At 41.7% G+C, this 27,994-nt stretch overlaps 1 long non-coding RNA gene and 1 pseudogene across 1 annotated transcript; one reads left to right on the forward strand and one right to left on the reverse strand.

Annotated features, from left to right (window-relative positions):
- Positions 1 to 31: 31 nt before the first annotated feature.
- LOC129480216 (uncharacterized) lies at positions 32 to 9,365 on the forward strand. The gene is made up of 2 exons (XR_008656941.2): positions 32 to 438; positions 8,938 to 9,365. It is a non-coding gene; the product is annotated as an uncharacterized lncRNA (long non-coding RNA).
- A 6,204-nt stretch (positions 9,366 to 15,569) lies between these two features.
- On the reverse strand, positions 15,570 to 27,706 carry LOC129480068 (BEN domain-containing protein 3-like; annotated as a pseudogene).
- Between the last annotated feature and the right edge of the window lie 288 nt (positions 27,707 to 27,994).

Below are 27,994 nucleotides of genomic sequence, written 5' to 3' on the forward strand. Positions count from 1 at the left end.
GAGCAAAGGGCGGTTACCCAACGGCCTTCGCTCTCATGGCGTCCTACTTCGTGTTACCTAAAGCCAAGGGCGATTAGAAGGTAATCGCCTCCTGGTCATGCTCCCACTGGTCACCAGTGTCCGCGGGGGGACCCCACATTGTGGCCAGAGCAGGCCTGTGGCTGCGCTCAAGGCGGGAGCGTTCATAGCTTTCCTGGCGGGGGCCCTGCGGGACGCCCAGGCAGCGTCCCTTTCCCTTGCTCACCTGGCCCTGAAGTGAGGGGGGAGGTGTAACAATGCAGTGGGAACCCCAAAGTGTGTCTCGGCCGTGCCTTTCACATTCCAAACAATGCAAAAGCTTGAGGAAAACCTCGGCAGTTGAAACCGTGATGCAGTTCAGCAAAGAAGTAGCTCCTGTCCTCGTAAAATCAGTGAAGTTCTCACGGACAACCTCATTGAGTAAGTTGTGAAGCTTGTTGACTTGATCGGAATGATCAGCCAGCATGCACGTTCTAATACGCTCATTTGTCAATAATATGAGCAGCTGCAAAGTGGAAGAACAGGCCTTTAGTCATAGTTTGTTCACGGTAGCACAAGTTGGTTGTGGCTACAAGAGTGTGGCCAAAGTCAAGAAAAGCTTCCATGAGAATCGCTTACTTATGTGGAATTTACAAATTTAAAGTAGTGGTATATTATTTGTAAATTGTAGGCTACGCCGGGCGCGGTGGCTCACGCCTGTAATCCCAGCACTTTGGGAGGCCGAGGCGGGCGGATCACGAGGTCAGGAGATCGAGACCATCCTGGCTAACACGGTGAAACCCCGTCTCTACTAAAAATACAAAAAATTAGCCGGGCGAGGTGGCAGGCGCCTGTAGTCCCAGCTACGCGGGAGGCTGAGACAGGAGAATGGCGTGAACCCCGGGGGGCGGAGCCTGCAGTGAGCCGAGATCGCGCCATTGCACTCCAGCCTGGGTGAAAGAGCGACTCCGTCTCAGAAAAAAAAAAAAAAAAAAAATTGTAGGCTACACATGTATCTAAAATTTACTGCACACACGTGTGTATCTTGGGTGGTTGGGTTAGTGTGTACTTGAGAATGTCAGGAAGATTTATTTTGGATTTTGGAGGGTGTGAGATTTGTGGGGTGGTTTTGTGTATTTGAAAATATGCTTATATGAATTCTTAGTTTGGAATTTGGTATGTATTTAATTGGTGAGAATCTAATATGTATTCACATGTGTGGGTTGGTGGTGTCTGTGGAGATTGCAGATTAAAGAAGGTCATAACTGGGCCAGGCACGGTGGCTCACACCTATAATCCCAGGACTTTGGGAGGCTGAGGTGGGCGGATCACCTGAGGTCAGGAGTTTGAGACCAGCCTGGCCAACATGGTGAAACCCTGTCTCTACTAAAAATACAAAAATTAGCTGGGTGTGGTGGTGCATGCCTGTAGTCCCAGCTACTCGGGAGGCTGAGGCAGAAGAATCACTTGAACCCAAGAGGCGGAGGTTGCAATGAGCCCAGATCGTGCCACTGAACTCCAGCCTGGGCGACAGAGTGAGACTCCGTTCCCCGCCCCCTAAAAAAGAAGGTCATAACTGTTTTTGTGAGAGTGTGTAGGAGTGAGAGTTTATATTTGGAGGATATGAGATGTAAGATATGTATACCAGAAGAATTGGGGGTATATATTTGTGATTTGGGTTGTGAAGATGTATTTTCCATGTGTTTTCTCAGATGAATGTTGGGGATTTGTATTTGTCTAATGTTTGGCAGATTTGGAAGAATTATCTTGTGCACCTGGGCAGTAACAGAGAAAGTGCTTGTGTCTATTTTTGTGGATGTACACTCTGTTTGGTTTACGTATTTGGGAAATGTAGGAAGACTACTTGTGTACCCAGGGCATGTTGCATGGTGATGCGTGTTTCTTTTCATGATTTTCAGGGGGTGTGTATGGCTATTTCAATGTGTGAGGGCAGATCCATGTCTATTGGGGGACTGGTAGGATGAATGTGTGCAGTTGTGCGGTGGAGTTTGTATGATTCTGTGTCTTGGAAGATGGAGGAGTTATTTCTGTGTGAGCATTTGGAAGTGTGATTACATATGTGCAGGTATTGTGGAACTGTATGTGTATTTGGGGATATGAGGTGGCATGTTTGCATACTTGTGGCGTGTTAGTTAATCGCGGGTATATTTAGGGCATATAGAGAACTACATGAGTATTGAGTTTGTGTGTGTGTTCAAGGGCATGGCAGTTTAGATGAATGTTTTGTGGAGCTATGTGCTTGTATTTTTCAGTAAGTGGTTATTAGGGTTATATATTCTGGGAATTTAGTATGTGTGTGTCTGATAGAGAGATGGGTTTCTCTTTTTATACAGGAGAGTGAGAGAGTTGAATTTATATGTATTAGAGGTATGTGATATGGTTATTGGTTAGTACTTGGCAATGTGGGAGCTGGTTCATACTAGATTGGGATAATTTGGGATTGGGAAGTGTTTTTATGGGTATTAATAAATGATATGCTGGAGATATTTCCATGCATCTTGGTGTGTATACTGGCTTGTGTGTATATTTATCAGCAGATAGATGAATTATCTAAGTCTATTTATAGAATATGGGATTGTTAGTATTTAAAGTGTATTTCTTTGGAGAATGCTAGGATGTTCGTACATGTGTTTGGGCATGTTTAGGGGATGAGGTGAGGAGATTATATTCCAGAGATGTAGCATATTGATTGGATAGTGTTTCAGGGGATTTATACACTCAGGGATTGGGGATATTTGCGTGAGTGTGTATGTGCCCATAGGTATATGAAAGTTGTGTGCGTATGTTAGAGTATTATTGGTGTTTTTGTGGGGTTTTTTTTGTATTGTATGGGTTTTATCTGGGAGGGTGGGGTGTGTATTCATGGGTAGTTTGTGAGTGTGTATATGAGGGGTTTGGGGTATATTAAGACTTAGTGGTCCTCTGTGTCTGTTGTGAAATGTAATACTTGCAGAATTTGGTGTTGCCACTTGTATGTGTGTTCTGAGTTTGTGAGGTGGACTTATATGTATTTGATAAAAATAGTTTGTGGTTCTGTGTGTATTTGAGTTTATGTGGCTTCTGTATTTTGTATTCTGGGAGATGTGGGAGGTTCAGTGCATGTATTTGGAAACAGAGAGGCTGTGTAGGTTGTGTTTGCATTCAAGAATCATGGATTCCTGCATTTTAGAGCTGTGGGATTGTATGTGATTCTTTTTCTGGGTGATGCATGACACAAGTGTCGTATACCTTGTGATTTTTTTTTGAGCCTATGCCTATAGGATTTTCATTATGTACTGTTAACAAAGCTACTGAAAAGGATTTTCTTAAAAAAAAAACAAAAGAAAAAATAGAAATTTGATTCCAGTGAGCTGTTTGCAAATCAAGGAGTCCCAGCCTTCAGTGCAAAACAAAGGTACACTCTGAAAGAACAGAGAGGTATTATCTTTTATAGAGAAAGTTCGTTCTCAGATTCCCAATCTGGTTCACTCTGCAAATGAGGGATACAAGCTTGTTTATTTCTGATTGGCTGATGCAAGTCACAGTCTATTTCTTAAGTCCATATGACAAAATGGTACCCCTTGATTCAGGTGACATAAACAGGAACAGACAGCTGTGAAAGTCCCAAAGTGACACAAGTACGTGGTTTTTGCAGGAAGCAGGGTACACGTGTGAGACTTACAGTCAGCAAATGGCCGCTTGGCTCCATTTTGAGTTTAGGCCCAGTCAGCCACTCATGATCAGCCCTTTCAGGGTTCACAGTATATATGGGTACTGTGTTCATTGTACATGTTTGTATTTGGGCACATATATATGTACATATATGGTTTTAGCAGTGATGTGAGCATTTGGGGCGGGTAGAGTTTTGTCTGCAAATTTAAGTAATAATTGGGCAGGCCATCTGTGTATTTAGGGTACAGGTAGCAGTTGTGTTGCTGGTGGGCTGGTTCAGGTTCTTGACTTTGCTGCACAAAAGAAGTCTTACTTTGAGAGTGAGTCCAACGTAAAAGTAAGCAAGAGAGGTTATTGCAAAGCGAATGTACACTCTGACAGCCGATCAGAGTGGGCCGCTCAAAGGTGAGACAGCATTGACTGACACTGAGGAAACCTCCTTTATGGAAGCCTTACATGACTATTCATGAAGGGGTGGGAAGGGGTGTCACTGTTAAGCAGTCTCTGGGCTGTTCTCTGGATGCTCATGCGCTATTGCTGCACATGCTAGTGCCTATATCAGGTGAATCATTAACATCTTCAATCTCTACCCAAGGGTGTGTTTTTCACTGTTATAATGAGCAGTGGTCAACCCAGGGACACTAACTATGGGTTTTCACATTTGTGTGAATTTGGAGATTTTCCCTTCTTCTTTTCCACCTCCTTACTGCAGGACCTCCCTGTGCACTGTCAGATGGTTTGTTTTCTTCATCTGTTTAGCAAGTTTGTTCTCCTTTAATGGAGGCTATGACCACCCTATCCTATCTCAGTTGTGTGTGTCTGTTCAGGATACATGAGGAGGTTGTGTTCTGGAGGTACATAGTTTGGTTTTGTTTTTATATTTGGGGTGAGAGTTGAGGGTCCTACTCAGGGTGCAGGTAGATTGTGTACACATATTCCTGTGAAAGGATGTGGCTGTGCTGGAGCTGGCTTGTGCTAGCTTGGGGTAGCCACTGGGCATGGCACATCTCTTCTCAGCTCTGTGTTCAGTGGTGTTAGGTTGGTAGTTTAAAATTAGTCATGCTCAGATATTTACACCACATAAGCATCACAATTCTAGGCTTTCCTATTTCCCCCTAGAGAGCATTTTATTAAGCAGTTAGCAACACACCACTGGGGTGTGTGTGTGTGTTCAGAATCTGTAAGCAGATGTTTGTATGAAGCAAGAATATTGAGGCTTTAATTGGTGTGTATACTGGGGATTCTATGTGTATTGCAGTGATGCAGAATGACCAGGGAGCGTGGTTGAGAATGACCCTCCCTCGTCATTCTGCATCACTGTGTTAATCCTAAATAGTTGGTTCATTCTTAGGGCCAAAGAATCCATATAAATGGTGGTTTTTGGCTCTTCCTCCCACAGATGGATGTAGGGGTACCTGCACCTTAGGCAGGTGGTTGCTCCTTCAGTATCTGTGTGTTCCTAGCATCTGGGTCCTCAGATGGGTGGGCCTGGTAGACAGAACACTGTGCAGAGCAGAACTTTCCTAGATATTGTCCGTGGGATTGGCACAGTCAGAAAGATGTGGGGTTTCCAGGACAGCAGGTCAGATGTGCCATGTCTTCTCTCAGTCCCGATGTCCCTGCTGATTCCTCTGGGGCATGGTGAGTGACGAGGATGCCCTGTAACATATGTTCCATGAGATGAAAGCCTGCAGAACCTGTGCCTGCACTACCATCTGTACCCTGGGTGGGGATACTGTTGGGTGTCAGGCTGAGAGCTGGGCCACCAGTTCTCAACCAACCTGTCCCCATGGAAACCTGAGGCTTCAGGGCTAAGGCAGGACCTCCAGCAGGTACCCAGTGTTGAGAATACGTGTTGGTTTCTGTGTTAGGAGTTTTATCTCAGTGGAGCCTTGGTAAAAAGAGGGAATCAAAGGCATGTGACATTTTCTTCTTTCTCTGGTGAAGTGAGGAATGAATGTTGACCATTTCTTTCTGAAGTTCCATACAGAAAATATATACTCAGCCTGAGGAGCCCAAGGTGACTCCTTAGCTGCTCTTGGAGAAGGTGTCATCTAGTCTTCACAAGGAGTCTTCAGGCACAAGGGCCTGAATCTGACTTCTCATGGAAGGCATTGGGCAGAGCTTCACAGTCCCACCTAGAGCTAGGCTGTAATTCTAGGGACAAAGTGGAGGAGCAACAAGGAAGTGGTGGGGAGCACACCTTTAGAACCTGGGCCTGGGGAGGGCAGGTCAAGGAAGCCTGAGTTTACCTGGGCTCAGGTCCTGGGGCAGAAGCCAGACACAGAGCCTGGGCAGCCAGATTCGCTCCGGCCTGGGTTGTCGGTGGGGTGAGCCTCCTCTTGTGCTCCTGTCTGGGGCGCCCCTGAGCTGCAGGCGAAGGTCTTAGTTGCACCTCAGCAGGGATGTACAGCCAGGCCTGGTGCTAAGGAGTGAGGAGGGTAGAGTCAAGGAGAGGAGGCACTGATCTGTTTCCCTTCAGCAATCTGGAGCATGATGTTAGATCCTGTTAGGGCGACCTCCCACTCGCATCTCCTGGATCTTCTGTCACTGGGAGGCTCAGGACCCCAAGAGAGAATGGATTCGGTTTCCCCTGATGTGTTCATCTGGTTCTGGGTCCCTATTCTCTCAGCACGTTGGATGCTGGCCCTGCGGGTGTGGGAGAAGCCTGGCAGGGGCGGGGGTCAGTGAAGTGATGTGGGCAGAGCTGGGCAGGCTGTGTCCTGAGGGGTGCTGGGAGCTGGGGTCTGGAGAGACAGGGAAGCCCCCCTGAGAAAACGTGGCTCTGATGTTTCTAAGAACCCTGTCGACAGGTTCTTTCCAAAGGCTCAGGATGCCCCTGGAGTGGCAAGTGTGTCTCAGCTTCATGTTTCTTTTTTTTTCTTTTCTTTTCTTTTTTTTTTTTTTTTTTTTTTTGAGTCAGAGTCTCCCTCTGTTGCCCAGGCTGGAGTGCAGTGGCGCGATCTCGGCTCACTGCATACTCCGCCTCCCGGGTTCTAAGCGATTTTCCTGTGTCAGCCTCCAGAGTGCTGGGATTACAGGCATGCACCACCATGCCCAGCTAATTTTGTATTTTTAGTAAAGACAGGGTTTTGCCATGTTGGCCAGGCTGGTCTTGAACTCCTAACCTCAGGTGATCCACCTGCCTCGGCCTCCCAAAGTGCTGGGATTACAGGCGTGAGCCATTATGCCTGGCCAGCTTCATGTTTCTCGTTGGGTGACCCAACCTTCCATATTTTCTCTATTGCACATGGGGCCACAAGCCCAGCAGAGGGAGCCACATGATGGAGGTGTCCACCTGCTGACCCCACAGCCACTACCTCCTCCCTCAGACTCACCCGAGGATTTGTGGGCCTTGCTTCTTACCGGGAGTCGCCTTCTGGCCTTTTCTTCCTTGTGGTGAATCCTCCCGCCAATAAAATGTGCCAACATCACTTCGTTTAATGTTCTAATAGCCACTTCCCTGTGGTACAAATGGATTTCTGGTGGTTCTTGCTGCCCCCTCATGTCCTGCCCTAACATAATGAGGGTATGTTGCACTAGTTGTATTGTGTTTCGTTGGCAGAATGGAGCTCTGTCTGCTTGTATAATATATGTCTTAAATAACAATGCACTGTAATGTATACCAGGTAGGTCTTCTCGGATTTCTTTGTTTTGAAATGGGTAGTCATGGATCCTGAGTTTTAGGGGGAGAAGTACATGTGTCTCTTGGTCTTGAATCATCACAGAAAGTCTCCCATGCAGGTTGCATGAATGGAAATTGCTAGAATCGCTGAGGTCAGCCTGAGCCATTTGTTCTGGGCTCAATATTTTTGAGGAGTGTATGTCATGAAATGTATCCTGCACCACCCCCTTCTCTACCCTATGAACAGAAGATATCCTCAACTGTGTGCTGAGTGGCCCCTCTGTCCAGCCCCTTAGAAGCCCCTGACTGTTCTGTTTCCCAGGAGCTGATAGGAAAAAGGATCTGTTCCCATCTCAGTCCTCACTGGGCCCTAGTGCCCTATAGTGACACAGTAGTGGGTCTGAGGACACTCAGAAGGAAACAGTGAGGCCACTGAGGAACTGCCCCTTCAAAGGAGCCTGTTCTGATGCCCACTGCAGGAGCCTGGGGTCAAAGGAAGGAGACTCGACGGGCAAGACCAGGAAAGGCAGAATGGGCTGACCAGGGAAGGCAGAATGGGCCAGCCAGGCAGACATTAGGAACAGAGCAGGGAGAGCTGGGGTTCGGCAATGGAGTGGGAGGCAGGCTTTGACTGCACAAAGAGGTGGAGGGGGCATGTCAGGGCATATGAAGTCCCCCTACACACAACACAAGAGTCCCCAGCCTCTCCTTCCTTGCCCAGACCCATTTCCTGGGGCTGTAAGTAGGGAACACTGGGGGAATGTCAGCTTGGGGCTCAGTGGTCTAGGTCCTTCTTGCAGATCAAGACTTTATTTAACCATCCTTTGAGTAATAAGTATGTCCATGGTGTCTGCAGGTTAGAATTGGGATATTTAAGGAGACCAGGGCCTTCTCTTGGGAGTCAGCCCAGGTTCCTAATGAGAGGTGGAGGCAAATGTAGCTGGAGGTATCCCAGGAGGGACAAGCCCAGGCCCAGCATGGGAAGCAGGTGGTGGGAGATGGGGTGTTCTACCAGCAAGGAGACAGCTGCTGTGCTGACAGTGGGCACTGGAAAGGGCTGTGGTTGGGTGATCCTCCCCCATGAGGACCCCTTATTGTAGGGGGAGCTTCATTGCCAGAAGATGTAATTGAAATGTCACTTCCTGTATGAAATGTCTTCTCTGCACTCAGCACTCCCCCAGTGGCAGGGAAGTTTCTCAAAGGGCAGCCATGGTCAGGTCAAAGGTACGGGCTCTGGAGCCAGACAGCTGGCTCAAACCCCAGAAGCCCCAGTGTATACCTGACCTTTGTGACCTTGGGCAAGTATTTTAACCTCTCTGAGCCTCAGCTTACTTATCTGTAAAATGAGGATAATAGTGCTAACTCCACAGGGTTATAAAGATTGGCATTCATACATGTAAAGTGCTTGGAGCAGTGAAGGCTGTACTGTAGGTGCATATAGCATAACTGTTAGCTAATGTGATTACTAGTCCATACGGAACATAACTGCCCATTTCCCTGGTATAGGCCCCCTCCCAACCACACTCAGACCCCCTCTTCTGATGGCCCCAGGGGAGCATGGGCTCCCTGCTCTTGCCCCTAAATCCCCAACTTCAACCTCTGTCTCACAGCAAAATTAATGCTGGAAACCTCTGCTCCTACAGGATTTAAACCTCTGACACAGGGAGCTGACCTATTCACCTTAGAATCCTCTGGGGCACCCATTACAGTGTCTGTACCAAGGAGGCAATAAAGAACGGCGGAACAGACTGGAGCAGAAGGACCACCCAGCAGAGTCAAGCCAAATCACTGACCCTTAGAGGCCTGATATGAATGTTATGGAGTCAGTCCATTGGATTCTGCAGTAATCTGCCGATCTACAGTATTACCACAGTAAATAACGGATAGACCTGAAAATGAACATGTGCCTTGTGCCAAAATTGCAGGAAACCTCACCAGTAGAAACAATTTTATATGAGGGAATGTACTCTCTCCTTTGCATTTTTCCTCAATTCTGTATTTTTAGCCCCTTACTTGTCTCTACAGAGCCTCAGTCGCTTAATCTAATTGCTGACTGAACATCTCCAGGAAACTGTGTGTTTGTGTTTGTATTCATAGTATATTTATTATCTGTTTACTTCCATGGGATATAGTCTCCATAAGAGAGTAGTCATCACTGTATTTGTTGATGCTTAATAAATAATCATTGAATGGGCTGGGTGTGGTGGCTCATGCCTGTAATCCCAGCACTTTGGGAGGCCGAGGTGGGTGGATCACAAGGTCAGGAGATTGAGACCATCCTGGCTAACATGGTGAAACCCCGTCTCTACTAAAAATACAAAAAATTAGGTGGGCGTGGTGGTGGGTGCCTGTAGTCCCAGCTACTCAGGAGGCTGAGGCCGGGGAATGGCGTGAACCCAGGAGGTGGAGATTGCAGTGAGCCAAGATTGCGCTACTGCACTCCAGCCTGGGCGACAGAGCGAGACTCCATCTTAAAAAAATATAAAAATAAAAATAAATAAAAAAATAAAATAATCATTGAATGAAGGAATCAAAGAATGTGGTCCCAGGTTGGGCGCCCTTAGTTCAGTCCCTGAGAGTTTATGAGTATAATGTTTTGCTTTTTAAAAGAAGTGAAAAAAGGGAGCATAGTTGCATTGAAGGAGAAGTTAAACTATGACTCGGGCCCCCTAACAGTCTCACCTGACCCCATATGCTGCTGTGGGACTAAAATGTCTCAATAGAACCGTCCTTAGTCAGCCGCTTTACACCTGCTTGGATTAGACACCGGATATGAAGCTTCCCCAGAAAGAGGAGAGAACTCAGCACGGGTGCTCTCCATAGCTGAAGCAACCCTGGGAGGGCCTGAGAGCCAAGTCTATCTTCCAACAGTATTCCCAGCAAATGGTGAAACAAGTCATTCATCAAGGAGGGATCTAGGTGGCTGATGCCTGCATCCACCACAGTCTGCCTCTGTTCAGCTTGAATCCATTTCTTCATTTATAGTCTGAGAGTGGAAGACAAATGCATGTGTCTGTGTGTTCAGGATTGTAGGAGGTGGAGGTCTGTATGTTTAGGGTAGTGTGTCTTTGTGCATACAAAGTTGAAGTTTGTATGTATGAATTTAGGGAGTTTGAGGGGCTGTGTATATATTAGGGAGGAAAGCCACCACATATGTTTGTGGTAGAGTTGGAGTTTTATGTATAATGTGAGGATTCTTTTGGATTATATGTGTTCTAGACTGTGGGTAGTTTATGTGGATATTCAGAGTATGTGTAGGGAGCATGTATATGTATTTGAAGGAGGGTAAGGTTATATGAAGTATGTGTTGAATTCTGATGGGATGAGGCATGTGCGAATTCATAGCTTCTGCAGGTTTTATGTAGCTGGCTTGAGAAGGTTGGAGTGTCTAATATATGCATTTGGAGATTGGGAGTTGGTGTGTCTGTGCATTTATTTGGATCATGGAAGGTTGTACATGTGTATTTCTAACTGTAGATGATTGAGGATGCGTATTTGGGGAGTTTTGAGAGGGTGTGTGTGTGTGTGTGTGCAGTGTGGTATTTCTCTATGTTTTGGTGGGCGGGGTATGCATCCATCAGAATATCTCAGATTATCTGATGTAACAAAATAATTCTGCATCTCAGTGACTTCCAACAAGGTAGGTTTCTCTTGTAGGTTATGTGCCCTCCATTGGTTGGCTTAGATCAGTTACTGGTCCTGTGCCTTGGATCCAGATGGATGGAGCAGCCTCATTTGGGACAGGACTAGAAGGACTTCTTCTGCTCAGAATCATACATGGCATTTCTGCTCACATTTCATTTGCCATAACAAGTCATGTGGCCATACTTGAGTTAAACAGACTAGGGATGTATAATCTCTCAGACAGAGACACCACAGAGAAGGACCATGAATACTCCATAGTGATACATCTGCCCCATTGTGTATACATTCAGAACATGTTCCATTGCTGTGTTTATATTTCACTAAGGAGCATGGGGAGTTGATGATGGAGTGTGTTTAGGTGTGTGAAGGCTGCTGTGTGACAAGGGAGGCATTGGCAGGTGTGGGATATTTTTATACTAAAACATTTTGGGGATTTGTATCTGTTTTGGGTATTTGTATTCTGTGTCATGTATATGTGTTATATATTTAAGATATATATTTATGTAGGTAGGTTAAGTATTCATTGGTGTCAGAAATGTGTTTTTAGGGGAATATGGGTGAGTTTTTAGTATATTACAGAAGCATAGTGGGTTTTGGGTTTATTCTGAGGGTACTGGATAGTTACGTGTTCCTATTTGAATGGTGTGTGTGTATTTGCATGCTGGGGGTGGTTTTGTGTATTTTGATGGTACTGTGAGATATTGTGAATATGTGTGCATACATTTGAAAAGGCAGGTAATGTTCTATGTTTTAATGCTTTGTGTGTTGGATTTGTGTGTATTCAGAGTAGAGGACTTTATGCTCACGGTGTCTAGATGAGAATTTAGGTGTACATTTTTAGTGTGAAGAATTTGGAGGCAGAGAGATGGCGGGGTGTATTTTGGTGTTACAACTATATGTATGTAACCTGAGGATATGGACAGAATATTTATAGTTTTCAAGATGGAGACTTGTGTATGTTTGTATTTGGGAGTATATGGCCATGCGTGTATTTGGATCTGTGAGTATATTGTGGGTGTGTTATTTAGGCATCTGCATGTTTGAGTTTGTGTAATCTGAAGAGTGTGAATTTATTCAGGAAATATGGTGGCTGTGTGTCCATTCTAGAGCTGTGAGTGTGTGGTCTGTGCTTCTACCAGGGGAGTATAGGATAATTTCCTCTTTTTTTCTATTTTTATAACATTTTATGTAACTTATAAAACAGTGTTCCTATGAAAATTCACACAAAGTTGCTAGAGAGCATACGATTTCCAAAAATGTTCTGGGTTTTTCATTACATTAAGTTTTTCTAAGGATGCACTCAAATCAATGGTAAAATGCAGACATTATGTGATATTTCATTATCTTTAGCAAAACTATTCTCACTACTTTGTCTCCTCACAGTATTAACTCTGATACCCACTTTGTGCAGGGTTTGCTAGTACTAGGATGTCACAAAACCATTAAAGCTGGATCTACAAGAGGCAAATATTTCCAAACAGGAGTAATAGCCCCTTGGCCCCCACCCCCACTTCATATATCCATACAGTCTGTCTACACAGTCAGGCAGGGTGCAAGCTCACGACCTCCACTTGGGAGTCTCAAGATCCCCTCTCTATTGGGCGAGAAGCAAACATTTGGGGGGAATGTTGGAAACTGAGGCCATCTCTGCAGGAACCCACGTGGCCATGCTGTAGTGTGGTTGGGCCAGCGACTCTTACCAATTAAACGGCCACTCAGTACATTCATGACTATCTTCATTCTTTAAAAACTTAGTAACAGAGAAACCAATGAACCCTACCACCTACTGTGACTTACTAGTTCACTCAACATCAAAACGTGTCTGCTAATTTTTTTAGTCCTTGGGATACAAGACCAAAAAAAACAAACAAACAAGTAAAAACCAAAGAATTTAGACGGGGGAAGGAAAGGGATTGCCAGTAGATTTCATGGAACACATTAAATTTTGAAAAAAATCAGTATTTTCTACTTCTATTGCTTTGTGTAAAAAGTTTAAAATAAAAAAATGCCCACTGGAGCCACCTGTATGGATGGAGAAGTGAGGACATGATATAGACAGAGCACAGGACCTGCAGTCGTTTCCTGACGACAGTCCAGACGGACAGGAATAGTTCCCAGGATGTGTCCATTTCTCTTCACAGAAAGGGACTGTAAGATTTTGGGGGAAGAAGCCCTACACGTGAAAGGTGTTAAGAAAATCATCACTGAAATATGGTTTCCAAAAATTGAGCATGCTCTAGGTTACAGACAGACATATTTAATTCCTAGAACTTGTTGAACTTCTCTGACATGGGTAGATGGGAATTTCAAAAAAGTTATTAATAAGTGATTGTGCTTCTAAAGTTGCACGGTCAACATTTCACCCTCTAGAAAGCAGGGCAATTCATGGTTTAGAGTCTTCTTGTTTACATCGTAGAAACCAGAACAAATTTCATGGGATCTGTCACCCCTAACACCAGCAGCCAGGTGGAGAGAGGGCCACAGCTGTCTTTGGGTAGGGCGCTTGTGTGTGCATGCTGTGTGCGTGTGCTGGAGAGACTAAGGCATAGAGAAGGGCCCAAGTGATGAGGTAGAGTGAGTCTCCTAGCTGCACTAGTCCCTTCTTTCCAGGCACAAAGAAGTTGAACTTGTTTTTCATGTAGGCCCCCTTCCTCTCACTTCAGCTTTTAGTAAGCAGTGTGTGTGTGCATGAGTAGTTGTGTGTGACAGAATAAGTCCCTGTGCCTTTCTAGATTTCAGTAATTCAGATTTGCAGTTTCAACAGAAATAATCTGTAAATGACACGAGCAAATTTACAAGTTAGATTAGCAACTTTACATTGCTTAAAATCTGATGTTATATTTTTAAAAATGCCTCTGGGTACAGGCAAAATTATGTCATATGGCCACTGGAACTGAAGTCCTTACCAGCTGTATGAAGAATATTCAGATTGTTTCTGTTATCTCTGCATTTTAAAGTAGCAAAATACTAAGCCATTAGGTTATTGAACCTGTAATATTCCCACAGGGGTTTTATGTCTACCCCATGTGATTCAGTTAATTTTCCTGGACTCTGGTGAGACTGTTTCCTTTCCCTCTTAGGCATTTGGCCCCCAAAGTTAGGTAGGTAAAAGTGTCATTTTTAAAGATTTTACCTGTCGGGGAATTTCCTGGTTGGTGCTCCTGGAAAGCATGCAGCTGGCCAGTAGGAGTCTGACATTCCCAGTCAGTGGGGAGAGAAGACATGTGTCTCCCAAAGCCAAGAGGTAGCCAGGTGGAGGACAGCAGGACTTTCTAGGGGGTCCAAGGGGAAAGTTCTGAGTGGACCCTGGGAAGGGACATGGGTGCCCCATCTGAGATGACCTGTGTCCTTCCAATGCCTGGTATCCCCAAGAGGGGCCCAGACATGGACCCGCCCTGGGGAACGAGGATGTGGTGCTGCCTGGAGGAGCTAACACTGAGGTTTGGGGAAGTCACCACACAGCTCCCAGAACCCAGAATCTCCAACAAGCAACCATGTGTGGTGAGGGAATGGGGACAGTGGAAGGACACAGCTCAAATGAAGAGACTGCGGACATGTTTCCATGGCTTTCTACATTCATCATCATCATCGAGTGCTCTCTACACAGTGAGTACAACATTTTACCCACGTGCCTGATGGACAGGCCAAGCTGAATGGAAGCCTTCCGAGGCACCGGAGCAGAAGGAAAAACTTGCACATGGTCGCAAAGGACTTCACACTATTCCATCCCCTCTACTGCCATCCAAGAGGCCTCTTGACTCTTCCAGAATCAGATGTAAAAGACAAGGTCGGTAAAATCAGTATCCATGCCACCTGAAGCTATGATTAGGCATTGTACACGAACATAGCACTTTTATTTACTTATTTATTTATTATTTATTTTGAGACGGAGTTTTGCTCTTGTCACCCAGGCTGGAGTGCAGTGGCGCTATGTTGGCTCACTGCAACCTCTGCCTTCTGAGTTCAAGCGATTCTCCTGTCAGCCTCCCAAGTAGCTGGGATTACAGGCACCCGCCACCACGCCCGGCTAATTTTTGCTTTTTTTTTTTTAAATAGAGATGGGGTTTCACCATTGGCCAGGCTGGTCCTGAACTCCTGACCTCAGGTAATCCACCTGCCTTGGCCTCCCAAAGTGCTGGGATTACAGGCATGAACAACCACGCCTGGCCTGAAGATGGCACTTTTAAAAAGATTTTTTTTTTCTAAGTAAAATGGCCCCCAAAGAGCCCGATGATTTTTTTAAGGGTTTATTTTTAATTTTTTTAAAAATGGATAAAAATGAAAGCTGTAAAATATGGGAAGAGGAGCAAGAGAGCTGCTGAGTTTACATTTGAAATTGTGAGGGGCTGGGGAGGACACGACCAGGGAGAGAGGACCCCTACCCACTAGTCCCTGCTCTCACAGCTTGCGCTCCCCACACTCAGCCTGCACCGCCAGGGAACACAGGTCAGAAGTCTAGAGGACAAGAGACCAAACTCAAGTCTTCTTTCTTGTGGTTGGTTGGGTGTTTACATGTGCAAGTGTAGTAAGCCACACTCCACGGATATAAGGTGCCTATCTGTGGATGCCATAGGCATGCCCCTAAGCTCAGTCTCTGGTGACCCCGAGTCTCTTGGGAGGCCACGGGCCTTCACTTCTCCACTTTCTTGGCTTTCTTGAAGATGTCGCATTTTTTCCTGTTAGGGCAGTGGCACTGCTCGTCGTTGCTGGGGATACGTTCGCAGTGCCACACCTCCTCCACCTTCTCCACGGGGCAGACGGCTCCACCTAGTGGCAGATGAGCCACAGCTGCATAGGGTCCAGCTGCTTCTTGTTGCAAGCCCGGAAATGGTTGTACTGCAGCCGGAGGTTCTCGGCGGGTGGAGGAGCCCCGCGGCAAAGTTGCCCACGGAGAGGCTCTGCTGCATGATCTCGCGCACCTCCTTGTGGGACAGCAGGTAGGGAGGGAGAGGGCACCGGGAAGCTGGGTGAGGGACTACCACCTCATCCAAGGGGATCTTGCAGAAGTCCTTGCTGCTCCTCTCGGGGGCAGCGGGGGACCCTCAAACTCCTCCCTGAACCTCTAGGGATTGATTGCACAGCTCCTCATGTCTCTACACTCGGGGCCAGCACGTGGACCTTGCACTGCTGCTGGTAGGAGCGCCTCTGTTCGTATCCCAGTGCGGGTTGCCCATGAACTCCGGGGTCCAGACGCGATTGTTTTTGGTGCGGAGGTAGAGCAGGTGCACTTAGTGGCGAATGAGCTTGATGCAGGACGGGTCCAGCTGCTTCTTGCCCAGGGAGCCGCTGCAGCTGTACTGCTTGTGCAGGTTGTCATGGGTGAAGAGCTTGGCGAACAGGGGCACCAGCAGGCGCGAGGTGAAGTTGCCAATGGACAGGCTGCTCTCGTAGATACTGCGAAGATGCTCGTTGCCGAGCAGGCAGTCGGCGCCGGGCACCTTCAAGTTGGGCTGGGGGATCTCCAATTTGTCCAAGTCGATAGGTACCAGCCAGATCTTCTTGGAGCGGCGCCGCTTGCCCTTGAAGCTATCCTCCACCCTGATTACTGAGATGTCATCTGGCAGGCTGGAGGAGTCGTAGCAGTTGTCGCGTGGGGGGCTCGCCTTCGCTGCCTGCGTCCAGCCCCAGGCCCTGGAGCTTGTCGTTGATGCACTGGGCGCACCGCTGCAGCCAGGCCTCCTCCTCCTGCATGTGGGGGAAGTAGACCTCCGTGTAGTTGCGGATGATCTGCAGCCTCTGCAGGTCCAGCTGCTGCTTGCCGCCGTCCCCGTAGCAACTGTCCTGCTCGCCCAGCTTGCGGTAGTCGAAGAGCTCAGGGAAGAGCCAGTGGAGGAGGAAGACGGCAAACTCGCCAGGCGAAGAGGCTTCATCCAGGAACTAGGTGAGGGCCTACATGTCCACCACGTGGTCTGAGGCCATGGTGCTGCTCCGGTCCCGAGACAGGCCCTCCTCCTTGTCTTTGTGGTCCAGGAAGTGGCCGGGGTCTACTGCTCAGCCTCAAGCTGGCAGCCTGGCCACCGGGCTGGCTGTTCTCTATCTCCCGCTGGGCCCAGAAGCGGCTGAAGAACTTATTCAGCTGGGGCAAGCACTGGGCCTGTCACACAGCCATCTCCTTTACCAGGGGGTAGTAGACCTCCATGTAGTTGTGGATGAGCTGCAGGTGCAGTGACTCCAGCTTAAGCTTGGCCTCAAAGCTGCAGGCACTGCAGCCTCGGGAGAAGTCGACTGTGGCTGAAGAGCTTGCAGAAGAGCTGCACCAGCGGGCAGCAGGCCAGGACCCCACCTGACAGGCTCTGGTCCACGATCTGCTTGAGCTCCATGCCCGTGAGCTGCTATGCGGTGGTGGGGGTCGGCTGGAATTTGGCCACCATCTCAGTGGGGTTCACCTTCAGGGAGAGCAGGTCCACTTTGCTGTGTAGCTGGGACCTGTTGGACGTGAGGGTGTTGAGCATGTAGAACATCTTCTGGATCAGGAAGTAGATGTTAGGGACACTGTTGGTGGCTGCCCCAGTGCTGCCACAGTCGCACTTCTGTGGCTCATTCAGGAGTCTAAGCGGCGAGGGGCTGTTGCTGGCATTTGCCTTCTGGAAGAGCTCATATGTGTTTAGCAGGTCCCCTGAGGGAGGGTTCTTCTTCTCCATGACCTTGTGCGAGATGCCATACAGAGGCTTCTTGTAGTAATGGGTGGTGGCATGCTTGCAGGGCTCCTCCTTGCCTGGCCACACAGAGCCCGAGCTCCTGCCTTGCTGGCCTGCTCTCCATTGCCTTGGCAGGGTGAGCTGTTCTTGGGTTTCACATGCCTGCTAGGAGCGCCTCTGGGATCAGCTGTCTCCTCTCCACGCTGGGGATGGAGTCTGGCTGGCCATTGCTGACCAGCTGAGTCTTGGAGGGCAGTAAAGACGCTGTCCAGAGGGTGCTTCTCAGAAGTCCTGGAATTCACGGAGCAGCCTAGAGCAGCATCTTTGGCCTCTGTCTCCACTCTCACTTCTTAGAAGTTCTTCTACATCAATTTTTTTTTTGGAGATGGTTCTGACTCTGTCACCCAGGCTGGAGTGCAGTGGTTGATCAGAGCTCACTGCATCCTTGACCTCCCAGACTCAAAAGAGCCTAGCTACTCAGGAGTAGCTGGGACTACAGGCCACAGCCACCATGCCTGGCTAATTTTTTAAATTTTTTGTAGAGGCAGAGGTCTCTCACTGTGTTGCCCAGACAAGTCTCAAATTCTCGGGCTCAAGTGTTCCTCCCAAAGTGCTGGGATTAATGGTGTGAGCCACCGTACCTGGCCATATTTTTTTTTTTTTCCCAAAAAATACATTTGTAGAGTTTAAAAAGTATCTTTTGATCAAGAGTTCTTATTGTATTTATGTTTGCAAATTTCATTTCCCATTCTGTTGCTTGCCTTTTCACTCTCAGTGAGTTATGATTACAAATCCTTATTTTGTATGTTATTTTATTACTATTTATTAACCTATTTATCTTATTTATTAGCCTTCAGTGGTTAGTTTTTGAGTCTTTTTTTAAATCTTAAGGTCATAGAAGTGTCCTCTGTATTACTTTTTAAAAACTGTATTGTTTTATGTTACACATTGGCTTCTATATGAAATAATTTTTGTGTATGTTGTGAGGTTGGATGTTAATATTCAATTTTTTCTGTACGGATGTATGAAAGACAGCACAATTTATTGAAAATGAATCTTTTCCTCATTGTACTGAAGCACTATTTTTTCACAAATCAGCTAAATATATTGTGTGGTCCTCTTTATGAGCTCTGTATTCTGTTTCATTGAAATATCTATACTTGCACCTTTTCCATAGTGTCATAATTAATATATGTTTATAAAAACTTTATATCTAATAGTGTAAGTCTTCACATTATATTTTTTCTTCAAAGTTATCTATACACTGCATTTTTATTTGCATTTTATAGTCAGTTTTTCAGTTGCCACCAAATATAATGCAGACAAATTACGCTATTACTAATCACAGTATTGTGATTTTCAGTGTACTACAAATATAGATTTATTTAAAATACTGAATCTTTTTTCTAATACCAGGAATGACATAGGAACATGGTACATCTTTATTTCTGTTGAATGTCTTTAATTTCTCTCAATAAAATTTCACAATTTTCAGTAAAGGGATTGCATATGATATATTTTATATTAGGAATTCAATGTTTCTTCCTGGAAACATTTCTGATTTTTAATATTTTATTTGATTTAGACTCACTACATTTGGAAAGCTTTAATTATAATTTTATTTTTAATAGATATAGAGCTATTCAGATTTGCTATTTATTCTTGTGTCACTATTAATGATTTTCTAGAAATGCATCTATTTCATCAAATTATTTCAAAATTTTTGACTTAAAGTTACTTATTACATTCTCTTGTTCTCTCTCATGACTATAGAATCTATAATGATTTCCTTGTTATTATTAATGATATTTAGAATTTGTGGATACTCTTTTTTTTTAATTTCATGCATAATTATGGTATATTTTTATCAGTCTTTTCAAAATAACTTTGGCTTTTGCTGATTTCATTTATTTTATGACTGTTTCCTTTTCTCATGCTTCTTATGTATCTTCTCTTTTCTAATTCTTTGGATTTAATTTGACATCACATTTTAAATTTTTGAGATTGATGATTAGATTATTAATTTTCAAGCTTTAATTTTTTAAACATATTTATATAAGCATATACACTTATCTCCAAGCTGAGGTTTGCCTAAGCCTCCCAACTTTTAACAAGCAGCATTTTTCCTTTTTTTTTTTTTTGAGACGGAGTCTCGCTCTGTCGCCCAGGCTGGAGTGCAGTGGCGCGATCCCGGCTCACTGCAAGCTCTGCCTCCCGGGTTCACGCCATTCTCCTGCCTCAGCCTCTCCAAGTAGCTGGGACTACAGGCGCCCGCCACCACGCCCGGCTAATTTTTTGTATTTTTAGTAGAGACAGGGTTTCACCGTGGTCTCGATCTCCTGACCTCGTGATCCGCCCGCCTCGGCCTCCCAAAGTGCTGGGATTACAAGCGTGAGCCACCACGCCCGGCCAGCATTTTTACTTTTGTTTTTATTAAATTCAAAATATATTTTAATGTTCACTGTAATTACTTTTTTGATCCATGAATAACTTAGAAATGTGATGCTTAATTTCTAAACATTTGGTCACTTTCAAAGTCTTGCTATAGATTTGCAGCTTAATAACATTGTTGTACAAAAAACACTGTCAAGGATTTCAAATTTTTGGTATTTATTGATTCTTGTTTTGGGCCTAACCTCAGCCTATATCTGTCTATCTAATCTATCTATCATCTATCTATCTATCTATCTATCTATCTATCTATCTATCTATCATCTATCTACCTAGATAGACAGAGATATCTATAGATAGCTATGGTAAATTTTGAAACACGTTCCAAATACATTATAATAAATTGTGTGTTTTGCTATTTTTGGGTGCAGTTTTTATGTCAAAGTATTTAATCCTACTGCTTTAAATTTTTGTATTATTATTGATATTTTGTATCCTTTTTGCTATCAGTAATTGAAAAAGGTATATTAAAGTCTTCATGATTGAAGACATGGCTATTGCTCCTTTTAGTTCTATAAAAATTGTAAATGTGTGTTAACTGTGTGTGAGTGAATATACATACACAAGTTTGACAGTTTCCTCAATAGTTGATTCTTTTATATGGATGATGGATACATCTTCCTTTCAGGTAATAATTTCTGCCTTAAAATCTCTTTTGTCTGATATTAACATAGCTAAACAAATTTTCATTTGGCTTGTGTTTGATTACCTGTTATATGCATATATGAAAGATTTTTAAATTAAGATGGCTCTATAGATAGTTAGAAGATAGAAGATATATAGATAGAAGATAGTAGATATCTTCTACAGATATGGATATGTATATGTATCTATATACATATATATTAATATTTATAGCTATATCTATGTCTATTTATATCTATATACAAATGTATATATGCAGATATCTATATATATATCTACATAAATATCTACATGCCGATATATATATGTCTATGTGTGTATATGATATCTATATACATGTAGATAAAGATAGATAGGCATGTATATGCATATATACAGATACCTATGTATATATCTATCTATATACATATATACATGTAGATATATACATACCTATATACATGTAGAAATATAGATGTAGATATAAATATATATGTGTATAGAGATATGTGTAGACATATACAGGTGTATACATATATAGATAGGTCTATATAGAAAACCATCTATCTATATCTAGATAGAGATATATATTGATAGAGATCTCTCCCTATCTATCTCTAGATAGATTATCTAATCTATCTGTAAACTATCTTAAAACCATACTAATTTAAAAATCAAGATTCATCTTAATTTAAAAATCTTAATTTAAAAGTTAAGAACCATCTTTATTTTGTGGTTCATATACACCATGGAATGTTAGGCAGCCATAAAAAAGAGTGAGATCAAGTCCTTTGCAGGAACATGGATGGAGCTTGATGGAGGTCTTCATCCTTAGCAGATTAATGCAGGAACAGAAAACCAAATACTGCATGTTCTCATTTACAAGTGGGAGCTAAATTATGAGAACACATGAACACATAGAGGGAAACGACAGACACTGGGGCCTCTGGGAGGGTGGATGGTGGGAGGAAGCAGAAGATCAGGAAAAACAATTAATGGGTACTAGGCTTAATAGCTGGGTGGTGAAATAATCTGCACAACGAATCCCTGTGACACTAGTTTACTTACGTAACAAACCTACCCATGTGCCATTGACCTGAAAATAAAAGTTAAAAAAATTATTAAAAATACGTCAATAAAAGTCTTTAACCAACACAAGATGGTTCATCCCAAGAATCATCTTAATTTAAAAATCTTCACATCTTAAGAAGCTACACGGGAGGCTGCGGCAGGAGAATCGCTTGAACCCAGCAGGCGGGGGTTGCAGTGAAGCGAGATCGCAACATTGCACTTCAGCACAGGCAACAGTGTGAGACTCTGTCTCAAAAAAAAAAAAGAAGCAACTTTGCTGCTTAAATTGAGTACAATACCCATTTACATTTAATGTGGTGAATGAAAAATTTGGTTTTCATTTACCACCCTACAATTGAATTTTTAATTCCTCCACTATTATAATTTGTCAACTATTATTTTATAGATAGATAAAATTATAATTCTATAATAATCTATAAAATTATAATTCTATAATATCTATAATATCTATCTATAAAATTATAATTCTATAATATCTATAGATAAAATTCCTCAACTATTATTTTATAGATAGATAAAAGGACTTACAGAAAGCGAATATATGAATCAATATTCCAATAAAAGTGCTTGAAATAGTTTATATTGAGCACTTTATCCTTTCTTAAAAATCTTAAGCTACACACATTACATAGCTAGGCACTGATGAGAATCTAGTACTAGATAACCATTTCAAAGGCATGGATAGAATGCTTTCCAGGTATGGATTGTTTCCATACTCCCCTTCCATACATTTTAAAGCCATTGCATAAAAAATATGGAATTTTGTAGAGAGGAGTGAGTTTATATCCTTTAATATTTTCTCACTTTAGAAATGCAGTCTTGGAATGATATAAACTCTGTAAACAGACTGTCATGCTACATTTACAGATAATTGTATCAAGGTGTCTATTTTTAAGACAAGAATAAAAATTATGTTTTTTTCTAATAATAGAAATGGATAAGCAGAATTCTGGCTTCTAATAATGAGAACATACTATCCCCTACTTTGAAATAAGTTAGATAATTTAACTTTCTTATGTTATCTTGAAGTTAATACATCGTTCGTATTGAATGTATCAGTGAACTACATGAAGTCGTACATTTGGTACCATCCCTTTTATCCTCCACATAAAATGACTCGGTGTTTTAATACACTTCTTTCCATATCCTGCAGTTTTGCATAGCAAAAGAAGCATGCACTTTGAGGAAAATATACCTTTTAATTTTCTGTATTTTAAATATTATGAGTACAAAATATTTGCATATAATTATGGAGTACATGTGATGTTTCAATACCTCCTTTTTGATCCCAGAACTTTCCTGAATTTTTTGTCCAATTTGTATTGCGTTATTTATGTTTGAAAAGGAGTAATGATGTTTAGTATCTGCTGTTATAAAATAACTGATTCAAAGGATGTAAAGTATCTGATACTATGTCCAAATATGATTTTTAAGCAAATGTTCCTAACAATACATAAATAATAACATGGAATAAAATAAATTCATATAGCTTTATGATAATAATTTTACCTAAATTAAAAAGTGTTATGTGCAAACAGATGGTATGCGACACTTGGCATGTAATAATGCAATTAAGTCCAACTGAATATATTGTTTGATTTATTTCCACAATCTTTGATACATGTATTGTAGATCCAGACATCAAAAACCATAAGTAGCCTGTATAATGCCTTGTTTATTCTCTGTAAAGTTTTTAATATAAATATATAAAAGAGCATCTTAAATTATTTAAATAAGTCAATTATTTTATATGTGGATTTAGTATTAGAACATGTATCTTCTATTGCACAATAAACTTTTTTAAGTGTCAGAAATCATATAATTATATAGTGACTTTTGTTCACAAGGTAGGTAGTTGTACGTACCTACAAGATACTTGAAAAATATTTTTGTCGACATTGGATGCATTTTTCTCTTATGGACTCTTAAAAATGTTAACAAACCAACACGCGAATGTACTGAAGTATTTTTTAATCATCTTTTCTAGTGTTGATAATGAGTTGGTTGATATAAAGTCATTAGAGTGGCAATTCAACAAATATTTTCTATGGCATAACAAATGTCATTAACTTGCTAGTCTGTCATGCTGTTGCAAAGCTAAAGTCACATTCATTAGTGTTTTTTGTTGTTGTTGCTGTAGTGGTGGTTTGTTTTGTTACATGAAGTGGCCCACTTCTTGTATTAAATTATTTATTCTTTCTGAGAATGTTCAATCATAATGTAATAAAACCTTTAAAAATGATTTAAAAATTTATTCCCGTAGGTGGGAATTGAGCAATGAGAACACTTGGACACAGAGTGGGGAACATCACGCCGCAGGGCCTGTCAGGGGGTAGGGGGCAGGGGGAGGGATAGCATTAGGAGAAATACCTAATGTAAATGATGAGTTAATGGGTGCAGCAAACCAACATGGCACATGTATACCTATGTAACAAACCTGCATGTTGTGCACATGTACCCTAGAACTTAAAGTCTAATAAAATATATATTTATTTCTACTGAACACAATGTCTATATATTAGATGACCTAGAACTGGTAGGGGGTTCTAATCCAGGGGATTGTTGATAAACTCAGACAACTTCTATAGTTTTTACATTGTTACTCTTAAAGTCTTGTCATTGATTGTCTTAATATTGGAAAATAACATGTCAATATTCAGTGTAATAAACTGGAAGAAAAAATGTGCCCATATCCCATTCAATTAAAGACATTAAAAAGAATGTATATGTATTACTTCTGCTCACATCTTAAAGTTCATCATGTTGTCACCAAGCCAGATAGAACCATATACTGGGGAATGTAATGTTTATCTGAGAAATCAAATGCCTAAATACAAATTTCAGTAGTATGAAGTAAGAGGAAATAAATATGGGGGATTTTCTAGTCTTCTCTATTACATATAAACTGCATGATTTGGCTACTTTAAAAAATAGTAATATTTACACCCACCCAGAGGCAATGAGGCAGTATAAGTCTGGATCTTAAAACCACTGAAAGGAGGACTGCCATTCTGGAAAATCATGGAATTTAGTGGCCAGCCTTTCTGAAGACTTAGAAAAATTTGTTGACTATCATGATCTGTGGAATATCTCAAAAAAAATAAAAGATACAGGTTCAGCAAAGTAAGCTAAAAAAGGCATGAATTAATGATAGAAAAACAAAAAATTGGAAAATAAAATCACAATCTATTTTTGCATATTATAGTAACCATAATTTATATATATATGTATATATATATTACTGTGCTTACAACTTGGGGTAGGATAAAAACTGTGCTGATGGTATAAAAGAACCAAATGTTAAGTAGTATAATAGGAAGAAAACAATATCTTGAATCAATAAATCAAAAGATAACATCAAAAGCATGTTATTTAAAAGTATATGAATAAATAAAGTAAGAAACATCACCAAAAAAGGTTTAACAAAGTTGTATATGAAAACTTGACTAAAGAGTCAAAAATGTGTTCTTTTTTTCATTATACTCACAATTTAATGTTCTTTTTTGAAAACAATGCACAGCTATTTCTTTGATTAAAATAATCATGAATTCTAAGAAGCTGCTTTGAGATATATATATATGTATATATCTTAAAGGAAAATATAATCAACATCAAAATGGCAACTAAACATACATTTTATTTCATAAGCACACAACTTATTTCACAAGCACAAAGCTCTTTGCTTTGGCATTTTCTCAATTATACAATATCTTCCATTCAAGTTACCACCACCTAAAAAGTTATTTGAGAAAACTTTATTTCTCACAATGAAACCTTAACCCTTATTTACAAATACAAAATAAGAATTCATATAATGTATGCTATTCAAAACTCAGTATATCCTGAGTGGAAATTTTTCAATAAACCTTGTAAAGATGCCTGAAATGTTTGCTGTCATTTTTTGAAAAATGTTAGCACACCAATGCAACTATAGCTAATGTTCCAAAATGGAGTATTTTATTTCATGCTTACCATACCAGATGGAATGTAAGGTTAACAGACTTCCAACACCTCTTAAATGAAGGGATTCATGCAGACATTTTCAGAAGAAAAATTAATCAGAGGGGAGAAATCTGTGCCTACCTGGTAGCGGTGAAATGGATGGCATATTTAAAATCACCATTCATAGCTCCTGGCACACAGTAGACACTAAATATTTTTTTCTTTTATCATTTAGAAGATAAATTCAACAACACATCAAAGAAAGTAGGAAAATAAACATTCAAACCAAACTCTTGCATTCATTCCTAGATTGCTTTTTTAAACATAGTCAAAGCCCGGCTAATTTTTTTGTAAAAAACAGATATTTTTATGAAAAATGCTCACAAAATTCTAATACAATTAGATGAAGATTTAGAATAACACATAAAATATATATTTGTGCACCAACATGAACAAGCAAATATCTGTTAAACATACTCAATTTTTAATGTTTGGAAGGGGAGGTGAATGACAAGATGGTGCTAAAAAGGAATTTAGAACTAAAAATCCACGAAAACAGACATAAGGGAAAGATTCAGCATGGTCTCTGTAATAATCATCAATTTATATTCATCATGGCATTGTATTTATGAATATGGAGATGTTTGAATGCAGTTATTAACAGGGAATGTATACTATTTGTCTTCAGCTTTAAAAATTTGACAGCTTATTTTATTTATTGCCACTTTTTAATATGTTTCATAATTGGCACTTAAAGAGCTAGATAACTATCCTTAAAGTTATGTAATGAAATTTATATATCCATTTTTCTATTGTTGATAGATTTAATGATTCATTCTTAAACTGTATTATATGACTTCTTTAACAATTTTTTAAATAAAATTGTAATCATCAATGTTTAAATGTTTTAAATGTTAATGTTTTCAACGTTCAAAATCTTTCTAAAGCACCTAATAGGTGAGGTAATACAACCTCTTTCCATCTTAAAGTAAACTAAACCTAATTTCATGTATCTATGATCGACTGCTATGATTTAAAGAGCAACTCTTGTGTATCAGACTTTGTGGTCGGCAGTCTACATTTCCTCTCTCATGTAACAGACCACTCTGTATATGCAGTGTGTCTAGTCCACATGCACCTCTGTGAATTTTAGAGAAAGCATCTTTAGACAAGTGAATAGTGGATAGCATGGTGTTGCCTTTTTTGGAAAGAAAAAAAAAAAAGGTGCCTCTTCCTCAGACGCACCCCTAAGCCAGAGCACAAAGTCTCACAGGCTAACCACATGGCACTTCAGCCCACTCCTCCACAGGCAGCTTAACCCAGGACCTTGATTAAAGGTGGTAAAATGGAAGTTCAGAAAGTTAAGGGTCTTAAACCAGGATTCTACAAATGTATTAAAATTAGAAACTATCTGTCAAAAAATAGGAATTTTGTTAAAGAAAATACACAAACATACATACAATGAAACATCAGTGATAATTTGAACCTATGTGTGTTTATAGAAGTGAATGTTCATGATATATTTTAAGAGAAAAAAAGGCAGTTAAATGTCATATTTATTTATTTATTTATTTATTTTTTGAGATGGAGTCTCACTCTGTCGCCCAGGTTGGAGTGCAGTGGTGCAATCTCGGCTCACTGCAAGCTCCGCCTCCCGGGTTCACGCCATTCTCCTGCCTCAGCCTCTCCAAGTAGCTGGGACTACAGGCGCCCGCCACCACTCCCGGCTAATTTTTTGTATTTTTTAGTAGAGACGGGGTTTCACCGTGGTCTCGATCTCCTGACCTCGTGATCCACCCACCTTGGCCTCCCAAAGTGCTGAGATTACAAGCGTGAGCCACCGCGCCCAGCCAAATGTCATATTTAGAGTAGGATTCAAGTGGACTTTACAACGCAGGGGAGGGGCGAGAATATTATACAACTTTTTTTCAAAGAAATTATCATCTCTAGTGGCAAATATTTCAGTGACTCCATTTTGCTTACTGTGTTTTCAAACTGGTTAAAACTCACCTTTATTCATCCTGCAGTAAAGATTGCATTTTTCACATTTCATTAAATATTATTTTTCTGAAAACTAGATATTGTAATTTACTTTTGAAAATGAAAATTAGCTGTTATTGACAAGCATTCAATTAATAATAATTTAATTGCTCAAAGAAGATGAAGGATAAAATTTTCTATTTTCTAGCGACATTTCTGATGTATCATCAAAGTTATAATTGAACATTACCATGAATGAGGCTGAACTGTCATTAGTAAAAATAACTACGCAGGCCAGGCGCGGTGGCTCACACCTGTAATCTCAGCA

The sequence above is a fragment of the Symphalangus syndactylus genome, chromosome 4 (assembly GCF_028878055.3).
Source record: "Symphalangus syndactylus isolate Jambi chromosome 4, NHGRI_mSymSyn1-v2.1_pri, whole genome shotgun sequence".
Lineage (NCBI taxonomy): Eukaryota > Metazoa > Chordata > Mammalia > Primates > Hylobatidae > Symphalangus > Symphalangus syndactylus.